Raw genomic sequence first — 18,250 nt, forward strand, 5'->3', positions numbered from 1 at the left:
CATTGTGTAGGGCTGCTCCTGCCCCACTCGTAACAATCGACTGCAATTGACCCATGTTCTCTAAGTAATTTACCCAGCACAAAGCCTCCTGCTTAATTAACAAACAGATACATTTACTCGGCTGACACCTCCTGTCCACTTAATAAATTCACCTGGCTGGCACTTAATGCTCATTTAATAAATTTATTCAGCTGGAACTTCATGCTCATTTAATTAATTTACCCGGCACGTCTGCCTCCTGTCCACTTAGTGAAATTTACCTGGAACCGCCTTCTACTCACTTAGTAAAATTTTGCCTACCTTATACGAGTCTCCCAACAGATTCTTTCCCGATCCTGTCAAGGTATGCAATCAGCCTTGGACGAGGGACCGTACATCAAAAAGAACTAACAGTGAGTGACAAAATGTAAAATATCTATCGGGCAACCGGTCGGTCTCCGCAGTCCCCAGAGTGGTCCAGCCGCTTACTCAGCTCGTCTGCTTGGCACTCCCTGTATTGGGATCCTGTTTCTGATGCCAAATGTGAAAGTTGAATCTGAATAAAACCCGGGAGACCAGCTTCTTATCGTTACCACAGTTTATTGTGCATTCTCCTGTAGGAGTTTGAGACCCATTTGTCAATGAGAAGGCACGTAAGCACCGCCACCATCTGACAAGTGGACTGACTCAGTCAGGTTACAGCCGTGTATTTATGCATGAACCCAGTCATTTATACATAGTAAGCCCCAGACATTACTATTGCAAGATGTTATTTGAGCTGGTATGCCCACCAAGTCTGTTGGTGCAAAACTTAATTGCGTAGATAAGAGAATTGGCTAAATGAAGGTTTTAATTACAGATGGATGTACTGTCCAGTCCTTATCAGCTATTCCCTTTGCAAGGCCCTGACTTAATTACAGACAGATATTCATTCCTGTCCTTATCAGCGAGTCCTTCTCCCTTCACTCAAACGAGGGTACAATGTATAATGTTATCAGCTAACGAGGGTACAATGTGTAATGTTATCAGCTCTCAGTGTGTCTCTCTGCAAGCCGCAGAGAACTGGTAATGAACCTGTCTTAGCAAACCACTGAACACAGAGTCTACTTCAGTTCAAAAATTCCTATTCTGTCCTAAATATTCTTTTAGCCAGAGGTTACATAGGTTCAAAATGTTTTTTATATATATATATCCTTAATTCCTCAGGAGGGTTCACGGGAAATATTTATGTCCAATATAGAAACTGGTGTTACCTGTGTGTATTGTGGTGATGCATAAGTTGCTGGAAGAATTACAAGTGGGAAGAAGTGGAGTGATATTTGGAACTCTGACTTTTTAAAGCGGAATTTAGCAAACAAACCACTTATGGACAATATGCAAGAGCTTTGGTGAGAAAATCCTTCATTACCCGTTACAGGCCTGCTATATAGTGTGAGAGAGCAAATGAACTGGATCGAACCCAGAGGAGATCGAAGTTCTTATTGACAGTGATTTGCTAGCTGTTAAAATGAATACCTCACTATATAAATATCACTATGCACATATGCACTTTAAGGAGTTGGAACTTGAAATGGATGTATTCTGGATCAGCTGGGAGTCTGTCATTACATGAGAGGTAGAAATCTTTACGTTACGTCTCCGTCTAAATGTGCAATGTGTAATCCTAGTAATTTCTAATAAATAGTTTGTACATAGGACAGTCAATATAGCAGAAATGCAATTCAATCAGCATGAATTAATCAGTCTGATGGCCTGGTAGAAGATAACATCCCGAAGCCTATTAGTCCTTTTGCTGTGGGACCGTTTCCTGGATGGTAGCAGCAGGAACAGTTTGTGGTTGTGATGAATTGGGTCCCCAATATCCTTTGTGCCCCTTTTAAACACCTGTCTCTGTAAATGCCCTGAATCATGGGAAGTTCACATCTACAGATGCGCTGGTCTGTCTGCACCACTCTCTGCAGGTTCCTGAGATTGAGGGAAGTACAGTTCACATATCAGGCAGTGATGCAGCCACTCAGGATGCTCTCAATTGTCTCCCTGTAGAAAGCTCTTAGGATTTGGGGCCCATAACAAACCTCTTCAACCATCTGAGGTTTAAAAGGGGCTCCTGTGCTCTTTTCACAACACAGCCGGTACGTACAGACCATGTGAGATCCTTGTTGATGTTTGTCCTGAGGATCTTAAAGCTGTTCACCATCTCAACCCCAGATCCATTGATATCAATAGGGCCTTTCTCCATTCCTCCTGTAATCCACAAACAGCTCCTTTGTTTTTGTGACAATCAGGGAAAGGTTGTTTTCTTGACACCAGTCAGATGTTGTTCAGACCTCAGATAAGAGTCAGCAATCAAATGGTCATGCATGGTATGAATGTGCTGAGCTGTGTTTATCACAATGAAAGAAGCATCGTAGGAATGCCAGATAAGCTGAGGACAGGGAATTATGATATTCTAGCCATTATTGGGACTTGGTTGCACCCAACAGTCTGAGGGATTTAGAGGAACAAATTTTCAGAGAGATTGCAGACCATGACAAGAAACAAAGGTTGTTTCAGTAAGTGCTTTTAACTTTCCAGATATTGTCTGTGACTCTCATACTATAAAAGGACTAGATGGGATAGAGTTTGTCAAATGTGCCCTTAATCAGTATGTAGGATTCCCGACGTAGAAGTGTGCAATAAGCTGTTAGGAAATGATCCAGGGCTGGTGACAGAAATTAGTGATCATAATGCCATGAGATTCAAAGTAAATATGGAAAAAGAGAGGTCTGGACCCACGGGTTGAGATTCTAAATTGGAGAAAGGTAAATTTTGTGGTATCAGAAAGGATCTGGCAAGTGTGGTTTGGGACAGGCTGTTTTCTGGCAAAGGAGTACTTGGTGAGTGGGAGGCCTTCAGAAGAGAAATTTTGAGGGTGTAGAGTTTGTATGTGCCTGACAAAATAAAGGTTGAAAGGTAACTGGTGCAGGGAACCTGGGTTTTTAAGAGATATTGAGGCCCTGGATATGTTGTTCTTCTAAATGTTCAGACTGTTGGGTGCCACCAGGACGCATTAATGACTACAATATCATGATTCCATGCACTGGAAACTTTTTCTTTACTTTTTTTTACTCATCTTCTGTTGGTTTCCAAAAGCTTCCAAATAGTTTTTGCTCCTTGTTTGCCCTCTCTTGGGCTTTTATGTTGGCTTTGGCTTCTCATTTTAGCCACAGTTGTGTCCTCCTACCTTTCCAATGCTTCCACTTCTTTGGGATGTATCGATAACTCAGCTCCCGAATTGCACCCAGAAATTCCAGTCATTGCTGCTCTGTTGTCACTCCTAACTTTTCCCTTCCAAACAAGTTTGTCCAGCTTCTCTGACATAGAAACATGGAGAAGTTCAGTACAGAAACAGGCTATTTGGCCCATCTAGTCAATGCTGAAAAAACATTTAAGTTGTCAAATGCAACTATCTGCACGGGAACCATCGCTCTCCATACCCCTGCCATCCAGGCTCCCATCCAAACTTCTTTTAAATGCTGAAACCGAGCTCATATTCACCATTTGTGCTGACACCTCATTCCACACTCACACAACCATTTCAGTGAAGACTTTTTCCACACGCTCCTGTTAAATTTTCACCTTCACCACTTACCCATGACCTCTGGTTGTCATCCCACCCAACCTCAGTGGAAAATGCTGCTTGCATTTACCCTATCTGTACCCAAATAACTTTGTATACCTCTAACAAAACCTCAAAGCAATGTATGGTTCCCTTGTTTATGTTTAGAGCATATTTTAGGTGAAAAGATGATGAGGGGCATTGATCGCGTGGATAGCCAGAGGCTTTTTCCCAGGTCTAAAATAGCTATCATGAGGGGCATAGTTTTAAGGTGCTTGGAAATAGATACATGGGGATGTCAGGTGTTAGTTTTTTTACACAGAGAGTGGTGGGTGTGTGGAATGCACTGCCAGCTGTTTGTGTGAGAGTGTTTCAGTTACTGTGGGGCCAGGCACCCATGCAGCTCAGTGGGAACAGGGAATAATACCAATGGAGAGAGTCAAACTGAGCCAGGTCACAGATTGGAGATGGCAGATATGCCCCATTCTTGTAGAGACAGGAAAAGCATCAGAGAATTTGCTGATCATTCCAGATACCAGCAAGAAGATGCCTTCTCTCTCCAACTTGGGTTGAACTTCACTGTAACAGTGTGATGCCAGATCACACCTTGACAACTCAAGTGATCTCATCTGAAATGTTGTACTTCACCCATTGATGGATTTTGTAAATCTTTTTACAGGTTAAAAATGACAAGGAATTTGTCTACGGGAATCTCAAACAGATCACGTCAGTTTTGCTGTCTCTATGCAGATATTTAAGACGAGGAGCAAGGGATTCATTCAACCATCCTTCCTGCTGAGACTGTGGGGAGGGATTAATTTGCTCATCTGACTGATTGGCCCGCCCGTCATTTTACACAAGAGAGAGTCCGTTCATCTGCTCAGACTGTGGGAAGGGATTCACTTGGTCATCTCAACTGAAGGAACATCAGCGAGTTTACACTGGCCAAGGCCATTCATCTGTTTTGTGTGTGAGAAGGGATTCAGTCGGTCTTCCCACCTGTGGACACACCAGTCAGTTCACACTGGGCAGAGGCTGGTCATCTGCTGAATTTGTGGAGAAGGATTCACTCGATCATTTGACTAATGGCTCACCAGCGAGTTCACACTGGGGAGAAGCCGTTCACCTGCTCAGACTGTGGGAAGAGATTCATTTGTTCATCTAAACTGAAGGAACATCAGCGAGTACACACTGGAGAGAAGCCGTTCAGCTGCTCAGACTGCGGGAAGCGATTCACTCGGTCATCCACCCTAATGGCACACCGGCGAGTTCACACCGGGGAGCGGCCGTTCACCTGCTCAGAATGTGGGAAGGGATTCACTTGCTCATCTAAACTGAAGGAACATCAGCGAGTACACACTGGAGAGAAGCCATTCACCTGTTCAGACTGTGGGAAGGGATTCACTCGGTCATCTGACCTATTGGCACACAGGTCAGTTCACACTGGGGAGAGGCCGTTCACCTGCTCAGACTGTGGGAAGGGATTCACTTGGTCATCTGACCTACTGGTACACCAGCGAGTTCACACTGGGGAGAGGCCATTCACCTGCTCAGACTGTGGGAAGGGATTCACTTGCTCATCCCAACTGAAGGTACATCAGCGTGTTCACACTGGAGAGAAGCCATTCACCTGCTCAGACTGTGGGAAGAGATTCACTCGGTCATCTGAACTGCTAGTACACAAGTCAGTTCACACTGGGGAGAGGCTGTTCACCTGCTCGGACTGCGGGAAGGGATTCACTCGTTCATCCACCCTAATGGCACACCAGGGATTTCACACCGGGGGAGCGGCCATTCACCTGCTCAGACTGTGGAAAGGGATTCCCTTGCTCATCAAACCTGAAGGAACATCAGCGAATTCACACTGGAGAGAGGCCATTCGCCTGCTCAGACTGTGGGAAGGCATTCATTTCGTCATCTAAACTGAAGGTACATCAGCGAATTCACACTGGGGAGAGGCCATTCACCTGCTCAGACTGCGGAAAGGGATTCACTCAGTCATCTGACCTACTGATACACCAGTCAGTTCACACTGGAGAGAGACCGTTCACCTGCTCAGACTGTGGGAAGGGATTCACTCGGTCATCCAAACTACTGGTACACCAGCGAATTCACACTGGGGAGAAGCCGTTCAACTGTTCAGTCTGTGGGATGAGATTCAGTCAGTCATCCACCCTACAGAGACATCAGCGTGTTCACACTGGGGAGAAGCCGTTCACCTGCTCAGTCTGTGGGATGAGATTCACTCGGTCATCCCACCTACTAAGTCATCAGCGAGTTCACAAGGGACAGGCCGTTCACCTGCTGTGAATGTGGGAAAGGATTCATGTGGTCATCTCGTCTACAGAGACACCAGCAAGTTCACACCAGCGGCAGAGTCTGTTTACCTGCTCAGACACGGAGCAGTTTCTCTCAGCCTTCTCAATCAAATGTGTATGATTGAGTTCACGCTGGGTAGAGGCCATTCACCTGCTGTGAATGTGAGAAGGAATTCACTCAGTAACCTAACCTTGAGACACGCTATCGGGTTCACACTGGGGAGAAAGTTTCAATGAGCTGCATGCTGGATATTTGTCCATCACCGTTGCTGAATGCAATTTCGAGAGTGACTGTCGGTGCTGAACTCTGCAATTATTGCTGCTGCTCACCACATCCAGTTCTGCACCCTGGTCACTGGGCATGGGAGGAGTTTCTTCTGCTGTACATTCACCTTTAATGTGACTGGAGTTTATATTCTGGATCTGGGAAAAATAAATCAGTTCGATTTTAAACTCTGTCTCCGGTATAGTAGTATATATTAGTGAATGTATAACACACCTAGTATACAGTAGAGAAGTTATAACAGTGTACAGTAGAGAGTCAACTCAGACCAGCTGGACCCTGCCAGTGATTCTGATCCATGACAGTTCGTTTCAATCCTCCCCTGGTGTTCATCTCTCACTCTCCCTGTGGTGATGGGTTCCAAACAGTCACCACTCGGTGGGTGAAGATGTTCCTCTTGAATTCTCTGTAGACTGAAGAAGTCGAGCTGACTGCAGTTCTATCTGACATGTTCTTCATCCCTCAAATCTCTGGGCTGAGGAAGAATGACATTGGTAGTTAACCTCCTTATTCATGGCTCATTTCCACATTATGGGTCATTTTCCCTGCTTCTAAAGGGTTAAGATAGAAACATAGAAAACTTACAGCACAATACAAGCCCTTTGACCCACAAAGTTGTGCTGAACATGTTCCTACCCTAGAAATTACTGGGGTTACCCATGGCCCTCTATTTTTCCAAGCTCCATTTACCTATCCAGGAGTCTCTGAAAAGACCCTATTATATCCGCCTCCACCACCGTTGCCAGCATGCACTCTCCACTCACTGTGTTTAAAAAAAAAAGTTACCCCTTACATCTCCTCTGTACCTACTCCCAAGCATCTTAAACCTGTGCTATCTTGTGGCAGCCATTTCAGCCCAGGGAAAATGCCTCTGATTATCTACATGATCAATGCCTCTCATCATCTTATACACCTCCATCAGGTTACCTCTCAACCTCCGTCTCTCCAATGAGAAAAGGCCGAGTTCACTCAACCTGTTTTCATAAGGCATGCTCCCCAATCCAGGCAACATCCTTGTAAATCTCCTTGGCACTTGCTATGGTTTCCACATCCTCCCGGTAGTGAGGCAGCCAGAACTGAGCACAGTACTCGTGGGGTCTGACCAGGGTCCTATATAGCTGCAACATTACCTCTCGGCTCCTAAATTCAACTTCACAATTGAAGAAGGCCAATACACCATATGCCTTCTTAACCACAGAGTCAACCTGCACAGCTGCTTTGAGCGTCCTATGGACTTGGACCCCAGGATCCCTCTGATCCTCCACACTGCCAAGAGTCTTACGATTAGTACTATATTCTGTCATCATATTTGTCCTACCAAAATGAACCACCACCCTTCACACTTCACCACTCCGTCTGCCACTTCTCAGCCCAGTTTTGCATCCTATCAATGTCCCGCAGCCCTCTGCGCTATGCACAACACCCCCAACCTTTGTCATCAGAAAACTTACTACCTATCCCTCCACTTCCCCATATAGATAATTTCTCTAAGAGTAAGGGTCTGAACAGATACCTGAGTCACTCCACTGGTCAACGACCTCCTGGTTGTGTCCAGCTGGGCATCAGCATTTCTGGATTGGTATTGTGCAATGAACCGAATTACAGCACTTAAGGTAAAAGAACCCTGAGGGACAAGTGATCTTAATATAATGGAATTCACCCTGAAATTTGAGAAGGAAAAGCTAAAGTGAGATTTATCAGTATAACTGTGGAATAAGGACAATTGCAGAGGCATGAGAGAGGAACTGGCCAAATTTGATGGGGAAAAAAAACACTGGCAGGGATGACGACAAAGCATCAATAGCTGTAATTACGGGAAGCAATTCGGAAGACACAGGCTATATACATTCCAAAAAGGAAGAGCTATTCGAACGACAACATCATAGAACCACAGCTAGTGAGAAGGCCATGCCAACAATAAAGCCAAAGGGAGAGCAGATAACAGAGCAAAAATTGGTGGGAAGTTAGATTATTGAGAAGCTTTTCTAAACAATCAAGAGGCAACTAAAAAACTAATTAAGACAGAAAAGATGGAATATGAAGCTAGCTAATTACATTAAAGATGGCACCAAATGTTTCTTCAGATTCATAAAGTGTTAAAGAGAGGCAAGAGTGCACATCAGACCAGAGGAAAATGACGGTAGTGGAGGGTGGGGTGGGTAGTAATAGCGAACAAGGAGATAGCGAGTGAACTGAATAAGTATTTCATATGTCTTCATTGTGGAAACAACCAGCGGGATGGTGCAAGTCCAGATGTCAGTGGTCAGAATGTGTGTGAAGTTGCCGTTACTCGAGAGAAGGATCCTGGGAAACAGAATGGTGTGAAGGTAAATAGATCACCTGGACCAGATGGTGTACATCCCAGAGTTCTCGAAGATGTGGCTGAACAGATTGTGGAGGTATTAGTAATGATATTTTAAGAATCAGTGAAGTCTCGTATGGTTGCAGAAGACTGCAAATTTGGAAATGCCACTCTGCTATTCAAGAAGGGAGGGAGAAGAATGGAAATGTTAGGACAGTTAGTCTGACCTCACTGGTTGTGTAGATATTGTTGCGGATGTGTTTTTCAGGGCACCTGGAGGCACATGATTAAATCGGCCTTAAGAACGTTTGCCTCAAGGGAAAATCTTGCCTGAGAAAGTGTGTTGAAATTCCTTCAATTCATTGGAGTGGTAATAAGCAAGATAGACAAAGGAGAATCGGTTGATCATGTGCACCTGGACTTTCAGAAGATCTTTGACAACGTGCCAGTCATGAGGCTGGTTAACAAGTTATGAGCCCATGATATTACAGGAAAGATTATTGCATGGATAAAACAGCGGCTGATTGGCAGGACGCAAATGACAGTAATAACGGGGTGTTTTCTGGTTGGCTGCCGGTGACTAGTGATGTTCCACAGGACTTGGATGTCAGAATTGATAGCTCCTCCCACTTCCTCCAAACCAAAGGTGTAGCCATGGGCACCGGTATGGGTCCCAGTTATGCCTACCTTTTTGTTGTCTTTGTGGAACAGTTCATTTTCCAAGCCTATATGGGCATCTGTCCCCCTCTTTTCCTTCGCTACATAGACGACTACATTGGAGCTGCCTCCTGCACGCATGCTGAGCCCGTTGACTTCATTAACTTTGCCTCCAATTTTCACCCTGCCCTCAAATTTACCTGGTCCATTTCTGACACCTCCCTCCCCTTTCTTGATCTTTTTGTCTCCATCTCTAGAGACGGCCTATCTACTGATATCTACTATAAACCTACAGACTCTCACAGCCTCCTGGACTGTAGCTTCCCATCTTCCCACCCTGTCTCTTACAAAAATGTATCTTACAAAAAAGTCTATCCCTTCTAACAATTCCTCCGTCTCCGCCGCATCTGCTCTCAGGATGAGGCTTTTCGTTCCAGGACGAAGGAGATGTCTTCCTTTTTTGAACAAAGGGGCTTCCCTTCCTCCACCATAAACTTGGGAAACAATGCTTAAAGTCTTAAACTGGTAAAGTGGAAAAGTTCAGTAATCCACGGAATAAGTGAGTGAGAGGAGAGATTTGTAAATCCACACGAACATGTAGAGAGAAGGCAGTTACGCAGAATCCCACACACACATTCCACGCTGGGTAAACGAAATAACTGTCGCCGAAGATCTCATCCGTTGATTCGTTCCGAAATCCACTTCGAAATATCACCAGGTGACAGTGACAAGTGGTTACCACAGAACACCCCGATTCCAGGTAATGGCCAACAGAAGTGATACCACAGGATACTCCAACAAATCCACACGTAGGAATTATACGAAGTGACAGTCACACATCCGTTGTACACTGCGTACTGATGATCAACCCGACCTTCTGGGCATGGAAGAGTTCCAACCCATAGCAGTGACAAGCTGAAGTTCCAACAGTCTCAGTCCCTCTCCCTCTCTCTCTCTCTCTCTCTCTCTCTCTCTCTCTCTCTCTCTCTCTCTCTCTCTCTCTCTCTCTCTCCTCTCTCTCTCTCTCTCTCTCTCTCTCTCTCTCACTCTCACTCTCACTCTCACTCTCACTCTCACTCTCACTCTCACTCTCTCACTCTCACTCTCACTCTCACTCTCACTCTCACTCTCTCACTCACTCTCTCTCTCTCTCTCTCTCTCTCTCTCTCAAGCAGGCTGCCGCAGCTTGTCTCTGACGTCATAGTCCCGCCTCTAACAGTGACCGAACCTCAAACAACACACACAAAATGCTGGTGGAGCACAGCAGACCAGGCAGCATCTATCGGGAGAAGCACTGTCGAAGGGCCGAGACCCATCGTCAGGACTCTGATCAGCCTCTGTCTTCAAACGAGCCAGCGGTCTTGTAACACAATGCACCTCTAAAGTCTGACAGAAGACGAGCTACGATAGAGCAGAGTCAGAAACCAAAGAGTTGCCAGACTGAGTCAGGGCTTTGGGGCTCCAGAGAGAGCTGGGGTCTGGAGTTTACGAGGAGAAGGAGGAATCAGACCAGCAGGATGTGGCTAAAAATGAAAGATTAGAAACATTTGGAAACCGGTTGACCGAAAAAAACGTGGTTAATTTCTGCAAAATACTGGTGGAAATCAACAGATCAGGCAGCAAATGTGGAGAGGAATAAATGGACAACGTTTAGGCTGACTCACTTCAGCCTGCCGAGTCTGTGTACTCCTCTGCTTAGTTGCTGCCTGAACTGCAGAGCTCCTCCAGCATTGTGTGTGTGCGTCTCTGTATTTCCAGCAACTGCAGAATGTCTTGTCTGCATTTCTGCATTTGTAAGAGGATTTTACTTTGCCATTAGATACACGTTGATATTGATTATCTTCTTATGGGAGCCGCTTTCTGCATTAAAACAGCTGCTGAGTTTTCTATACACACAGAAAAAAACTGAGGTATGGACATTGAACCAGTACATGCAGAAACTTTTAACTGCAGCGTGATTACCCGTGAAGCACCGATCAAATGCGCAGGCGTCAGGGCTGCAGCGGTCTCCGGATATCACGCATGCGCACAGTACACAAAAAGCCTCGGAAAATGTCGGAAGCAGGTAAGAGCGATTCTTCGTGATATTATCTTAAGCTCCGACCTCGGGACAATTGCTGTGAGTTTCGAACATTACACCCCGCAATCCCGGGACAGTCCTGCCCTCTTCCATCTCTCCAGCCCCGGGGAGCTTCCGTCTGATGAGGGAGTGGGAGCCGATGGATCTCTCAGACAGAGCTGAGCTCCAGCTATCTGAATGCAAGGACTGGGAACTCGGAGAAAGGGAACAAAATCGTTTCCATCACCAGCTGAGAAAATCACCTTTGTTCTACCTGCAATTACAAACACTTATCCACTTGGCGCGTGGCCAAGTGATCTGAAGGTCACTAGTTCGGGCCTCAGCTGAGGCAACGCGTTGTGTCCTTGAGCAATGCACTTAACAACACATTGCTCTGCGACGACACCGGTGCCAAGCTGTATGGGTCCTAATGCCCTTGGACAACATCGGGGGCATGGAGAGGGGAGACTTGCAGCATGGGCAGCTGCTGGTCTCCCATACAACCCTGCCCAGGCCTGCATCCTGGAAACCTTCCAAGGCACAAATCCATGGTCTCATGAGACTAGCGGATGCCTATATAATCAAAAACAAGAGAAAATCTGCAGATGCTGGAAATCAAAGCAACACACACAAAATGCCAGAGGAACTCAGCATTAGTACTCTTTTACATAGATTTTGCCTGGCCTGCTGAGTTCCTCCAGCATTTTGTGTGTGTTGCTTGTTCTATTTCCTCTTGCTCTGGACTTTTCTACCAGTGAGAACATGTTTTGTCCCCTTTTCTCTTGGTACATAATGATATCAAACTCCTTTGCCCTGGGCATCATGTAGCTTTCACGTCACAGACTCCTGTGAGACAGACTAATGCCCTTCCCTTCACATTCATTGGCATTTCCATCAATGAATTCACCACCATCTATCACCTGGGGGAGGGTTCAGAGGGAATATTTATGTACAATACAAAAACTGGTGTTACCTGCATGTATTGTAGTGATGGAAAAGTTGCTGGAAAATTTGCATGTGGGAAGAAGTGGAGTGATATTTGGAAATTTGACTATTTAAAGCGTTGCTTAGCAAGCAAATCACATATGGATGGTGTCCAAATGCTCTGACGAGAATATCCTTAATTATCCACTATAGGCCTGCTACATAGGTTGTGTGAGAGTGCAGATGAACTCGATCAAACCCAGAGGAGATAGAAGTTCTTATTGACATTGTTAAAATGAATACCTCTCTATATAAAATTCAGTGTGCACATGCTGCTGTCACTGGGTCAAAATTGCACAGCATAAGATTTTTGCACACACTGGTCTTCACAAATCAGAAGGGACTGGTGGGAAGGTGAAGTGACCTCCAGTGTCCCTGACACCCTCACCTACAAGATGTGCACCCAGCTGCAGCTTGTAAACCTGCACTTTAAGGAGTTGGAACTGGAAATGGATGAATTTCAGATCATCCGGGATTCAGAGGGGGTGATAGGTATGACATGAAGAGAGGTGTTACACCCAGGTTGCAGGACACAGGAAACTGGGTGAAAGTCAGGAAGGGGAACGATGTTAAATAGCCATTGTAGAGTACTTTTGTGGCCATCCCCCACAACAATAGATGGACCACTTTAGAAAGTGTTGGAGGGAATTAGCTGGCAGTGGAATGTCAAAGTGGTGATACACGATTTGTTACTGAGGGGAACAGAACTAGAAGGGGACTAATAGCCTAGGGGTGAGGCTTGCTACTGCTAGTGGGGTGTGGGGGGGGGGGTTAGAGGTTAAACTAAAGTTTCAAGGGGTATGGACCAGAATGCCAGAACAGATACTGGAGAGGGTGAATTGAATTGATTTTCTTACTTATATCCTTCATATACATGAGGAGTACAAATCTTTATGTTGCATCTCCATCTAAATGTGCAATGTGTAATTTATAGTAATTTACAATAAATTGTATGTACAACAGCACAGTCAATATTACACAGAAATACAATTCTTTCAGCATTGAATTAAAGTCTGGTAGACTGGTGGAAGAAGCTGTCCCAGAGAGTTTGTTTTGACACCGGACAGATGTTGTTCAGACCTCAGACAAAGTCATCAATCAAGAGGCTGAGCATGGTGTGAAGACTGTCCTGAGCTGTGTATATCACAATGCAAGAATTATCATAGGAAAGCCTGATGAGCTCAGGACAGGGAATTATGATATTGTAGCCATTACTGGGACTTGGTTGCACCCAACAGTCTGAGGGATTGAGAGGAACTAATTTGTAGAGAAATCACCGACTATGCCAAGAAACAAAGGTTGATTCAGTAAGTCATTTTAACTTTCCAAATATTGACTGAGACTCCCATAATGTAAAAGGACTAAATGGGGTAGAGTTTATCAAATATGCCCTTAATCAGCACATAGAATTCCAGACATAGAAGTATGCAAACAGTTATTAGGAAATGATCCAGGACTAGTGACAGAAATTAGTGTATGAGAACACTTTGTATCTAGTGATCATAAGGCCATGAGGTTCCAAGTAAATATGGAAAAAGAGACGTCTGGACCATGGGTTGAGATTCAAAGTTGGAGAATGGTCAATTTTGATGGTATCAGAAAGGATCTGACAAGTGTGGCTTGGGACAGGCTGTTTTCTGGCAAAGGAGTACTTGGTAAGTGGCAGTTGTTCAGGTGAAGTTTTGGGAATGTAGAGTGTGTATGTGCTTGTTGAAATAAATGTTGAAGTGTAACTGGTGCAGGCAACATTGGTTTCCAAGAGATATGTTGTTCCTCTAAATGCCTCAGACTGTTGGGTGCTACCAAGACTCATTGATGACTATAATATCATAATTTCATGCCCTGAGTTCATTTGACTTATTTTTTAGTCATCTTCTGTTGGTTTCTAAAAGCTTCCCAATAGTTTTTGCTCTTTTGTTTGCCCTCTCGTTGGCTCTTATGTTGGCTTTGGCTTCTTATTTTAGCCACTGTTGTGTCATCCTGCATTTCCCATGCTTCCACTTCTTTGAGATGTATCGATCACTCAGTTCCTGCATTGCTCCCAGAAACTCCAGCCATTGCTGATCCAATGTCAGTCCTAACTTTTCCCTTCCAAACAAGTTTGGCCAGCTTCTCTGTCATAGAATCATGGAGAAGTTCGGTTTGAAAACAGGCTATTTGGCCCATCGTGCCAATGCTGAAAAAAGATTTAAGCTGCCTTATGCAACTACCTGCACCGGGACCATCACCCTCCATACCCCTACCATCCAGGCTCCCATCCAAAACTTTTTTAAATGCTGAAATTAAGCTCATTTTCACCACGTGCTAGCATCTCATACCACTCTCTCATGACCATTTCAGTAAAGATTTTTTCCAAAGGTTTCCATTAAATTTTCACCTTCCCTCTTACCCATTATCCTCTGGTTCTCATCCCACCCAACCTCAGTGGAAAACCTGCTTGCATTTACCCTCATACACTCATAATTTTGTATACTTCCAACAAATCCTCAAAACAATGTATAATTTCCTTTTTTATGATTAGAGTTTTTTTTAGGTATATAAGCTGTTGAGGGGCATTGATCATGTGGATAGCCAGAGTATTATTCCCAGAGTGTTTCAGTTACTGTGGGGCCAGGCACCCATGCAGCTCAGTGGGAACAGGGAATACCAATGGACAGAGACAAACTGAGCCAGGTCACATATTGGAGATGGCAGAAATGCCCCATTCTTACAGAGACAGGAAGAGCATCAGAGATACCAGAATTGTGCCAAGTTAGAAGATGACTTCTCACTCCAACCTGGGTTGAAACTCACTGTAACAGTGTGATGCCAGATCACACCTTAGCAAATCAAGTGATTTTATCTGAAATGTTGTCCTACACCCATTGATGGATTTTATAAATCTTTTTACAGGTTAAAAATGAAAAGGAATGCAGGAATCTGCAGGAATCTTGAACACGACACACCAGTTTTGATGCCTCTGTCCAGATATTTAAGAAGTGGAGCAAGGGATTCAATCGATCATCCTTCCTACTCAGAATATGTGGAGCGATATACTCCATCATCTGACTGACTGACATACCAGTCATTTTACACAGGGGGAACCCGTTAATCTGCTCAGACAGTGTGGAGGGATTCACTTGGTCATCTCAACTGAAGGTACATCAGCGAGTTCACACTGGGCAAAGCTATTCAGCTATTCTGTGTGTGAGAAGGGATTCAGTCGGTCATCCCACCTGTGGACACACCAGTCAGTTCACACTGCACAGAGGCTGGTCACCTGCTGAATTTGTGGGGAAGGATTCACTCAGTCATCTGACTAATGGCTCACCAGCGAGTTCACACAGCGGACAGGCCGTACACCTGCTCAGAATGTGGGAAGGGATTCATTCGGTCATCTAAACTGAAGGTACATCAGCGAGTTCACACTGGCGAGAGGCCATTCACCTGCTCGGACTGTGGGAAGGGATTCAATGAATCATCTCAACTGAAGGTGCATCAGAGAGTTCACACTGGGGAGCGGCCATTCACCTGCTCAGTCTGTTGGAAGGGATTCACTTGTTCATCTAAACTGATGGTACATCAGCGAGTTCACACTGGGGAGAGGCCATTCACCTGCTTGGACTGTGGGAAGACATTCACTTGCTCATCCCAACTGAAGGTACACCAGCGAGTTCACACTGGGGAGTGGCCGTTCACCTGCTCAGACTGTGGGAAGGGATTCACTCAGTCATCTAAACTGAAGGTACATCAGCGAGTTCACACTGGGGAGAGGCCGTTCACCTGCTCGGACTGTGGGAAGGGATACACTTGCTCATCCCAACTGAAGGTACATCAGAGAGCTCACACTGGAGAAAGGCCGTTCACCTGCTCCGTCTGTAGGAAAGGATTCACTCGGTCATCCGAACTACTGGTACACCAGCGAGTTCACACTGGGGAGAGGCCGTTCACCTGCTCAGACTGTGGGAAGGGATTCACTTTGTCATCGCAGCTACTGAGGCACCAGTCAGTTCACACTGGGGAGAGGCCGTTCACCTGCTCAGTCTGTGGGAAGGGATTCACTCAGTCATACACACTAAAGGCACACCAGTCAGTTCACACTGGGGAGAGGCCGTTCACCTGCTTGGACTGTGGGAAGGGATTCACTTGCTCATCTAAACTGAAGTTACATCAGCGAGTTCACACTGGAGAAAGGCCATTCACCTGCTCAGACTGTGGAAAGGGATTCACTTGTTCATCTAAGCTGAAGGTACATCAGCGAGTTCACACTGGGGAGAGGCCATTCATATGCTGAGACTGTGGGAAAGGATTCAGTCGGTCGTCTTAACTACGGAGACACCAGCAATTTCACACTGGGTAGATGCCGATCACCAGCTCAGACTTTCGGAAGAGATTCTTTCAGTCAAATCAACCAAATGTGCATCATTGAGTTCACACTGGTGAGAGGCCGTTCACCTGCTGTGAATGTGGGAAGCAATTTACTCTGTCATTAAACCTCATGTAACTCTTGCTTTGGCTAGCAGTTTTATATAGGGGGTGATAGACCCCTGGCCCAGCCAAATATAAGGAATCTCGTTTGGGTGGGTGCTATGTGATGACCCCTGTTACAAATCAGTACCCTGAAATAACAAATGGTACACAATATGTGATTAAACAATTGAGCTTTATAATTCTTACTTTGACGATATAGTTAGTGAAATAAACCAAAAGAAAAGAGAAAGGGCTCACTCTCACCATTCGAGTTTTCTCATCTCTCCCCATCAAAAGACCACGAAAATCTCTCTTTCAGACTCACAAGAAAGAACATTGCTGTCATTGGATAGCCTTGCACTCCAAACCCTTTTATCGCTCGTTGTAACCTAAACAATGCTGCTACATATAAACCTTTACCTCAGCAGTGAAAAATTACATAGAGGCCATTACATTAGCAGTGAAACCTTGCAGCATGTTACACTTGTGACACACTACCGTGTTCACACTGGGGAGAAAGTTTCAATAAGCTGCATGCTGGATATTTGTCCATCACCGTTGCTGAATGCAATTTCAAGAGTGACTGTCGGTGCTGAACTCTGCAATTATTGCTGCTGCTCACCACACCCAGTTCTGCACCCTGATCACTGGGCATGGGAGGAGTTTCTTCTGCTGTACATTCACTTTTAATGGGACTGGAGTTTAATGTTCTGGATCTGAGACAAATAAATCAGTTTATTTTAAACTCTGTCTCCAGTACTTAGTGAATTTATAACACACCTAGTGTGAGTCAACTCAGGCCGGCTGGACACTGCCAGGGATTCTGTTCCACGACAGTCCTTTTAAATCCTCCCCTGTTGTTCCCCTCTCACTCTCCCTGTTGTGATGGGTTCCAAACATTCACCACTCTGTGGGTGAAGAGGTTTCCCTTGAATTTTCTGCAGACTGAAGAAGTCGAGCTGACTGCAGTTCTGTCTGAGATGTCCCTTGGCCCTCTAATTTCTGGACTGAGGAAGAATGCCATTCGTAGTTAATCTCCTTATTCAGGGCTCATTTCCACATTATGTGCAATCTTCCCTGCTTCTTAAGATAACACCACTGTCCTCCAAAGACTGAAAGCAGAATGGGAAACAAAGCAGGGTCAGAAGCCAGAGGCAGGTCTGCACAGGGCAGAGTTTGGGGCTCTGGATGATGGTTGGTGTAAGAATGTATGATCAGGAGAAGGGATTCAGCAGGACGTGGCAACGAATGACACAGTAGCAACATTTGGAAGCTGTTTGGCAGAGAAAATCTTTTGGTTGTCTGATAATACAAACAATATCTGTGGTGAGGTGCTTCACTGGTCAAGGAACATTTGTGTGTTGGGAATGGTTTTATCTATTGAGCGAGTTGTTCCTGCTTATTTATCCTGTAATATTATATCCAGATAATTATTATGGATTGTCCTATCTGACATAATATATTGATTATCATATAATTTGTTAGATTTTAACTCGAAAACTGGATCAGGCTTGAATTTATGGTGCCTTGATGAAGTGATGGAGGTCATTGATGAGTTTGTATTTTAAAGCAAGATGTTGGTGAATGATATTTAGAACTTGATTGTACCTGCACAAGTGAT

This window comes from Hemitrygon akajei, unplaced genomic scaffold (assembly GCF_048418815.1).
Source record: "Hemitrygon akajei unplaced genomic scaffold, sHemAka1.3 Scf000087, whole genome shotgun sequence".
Lineage (NCBI taxonomy): Eukaryota > Metazoa > Chordata > Chondrichthyes > Myliobatiformes > Dasyatidae > Hemitrygon > Hemitrygon akajei.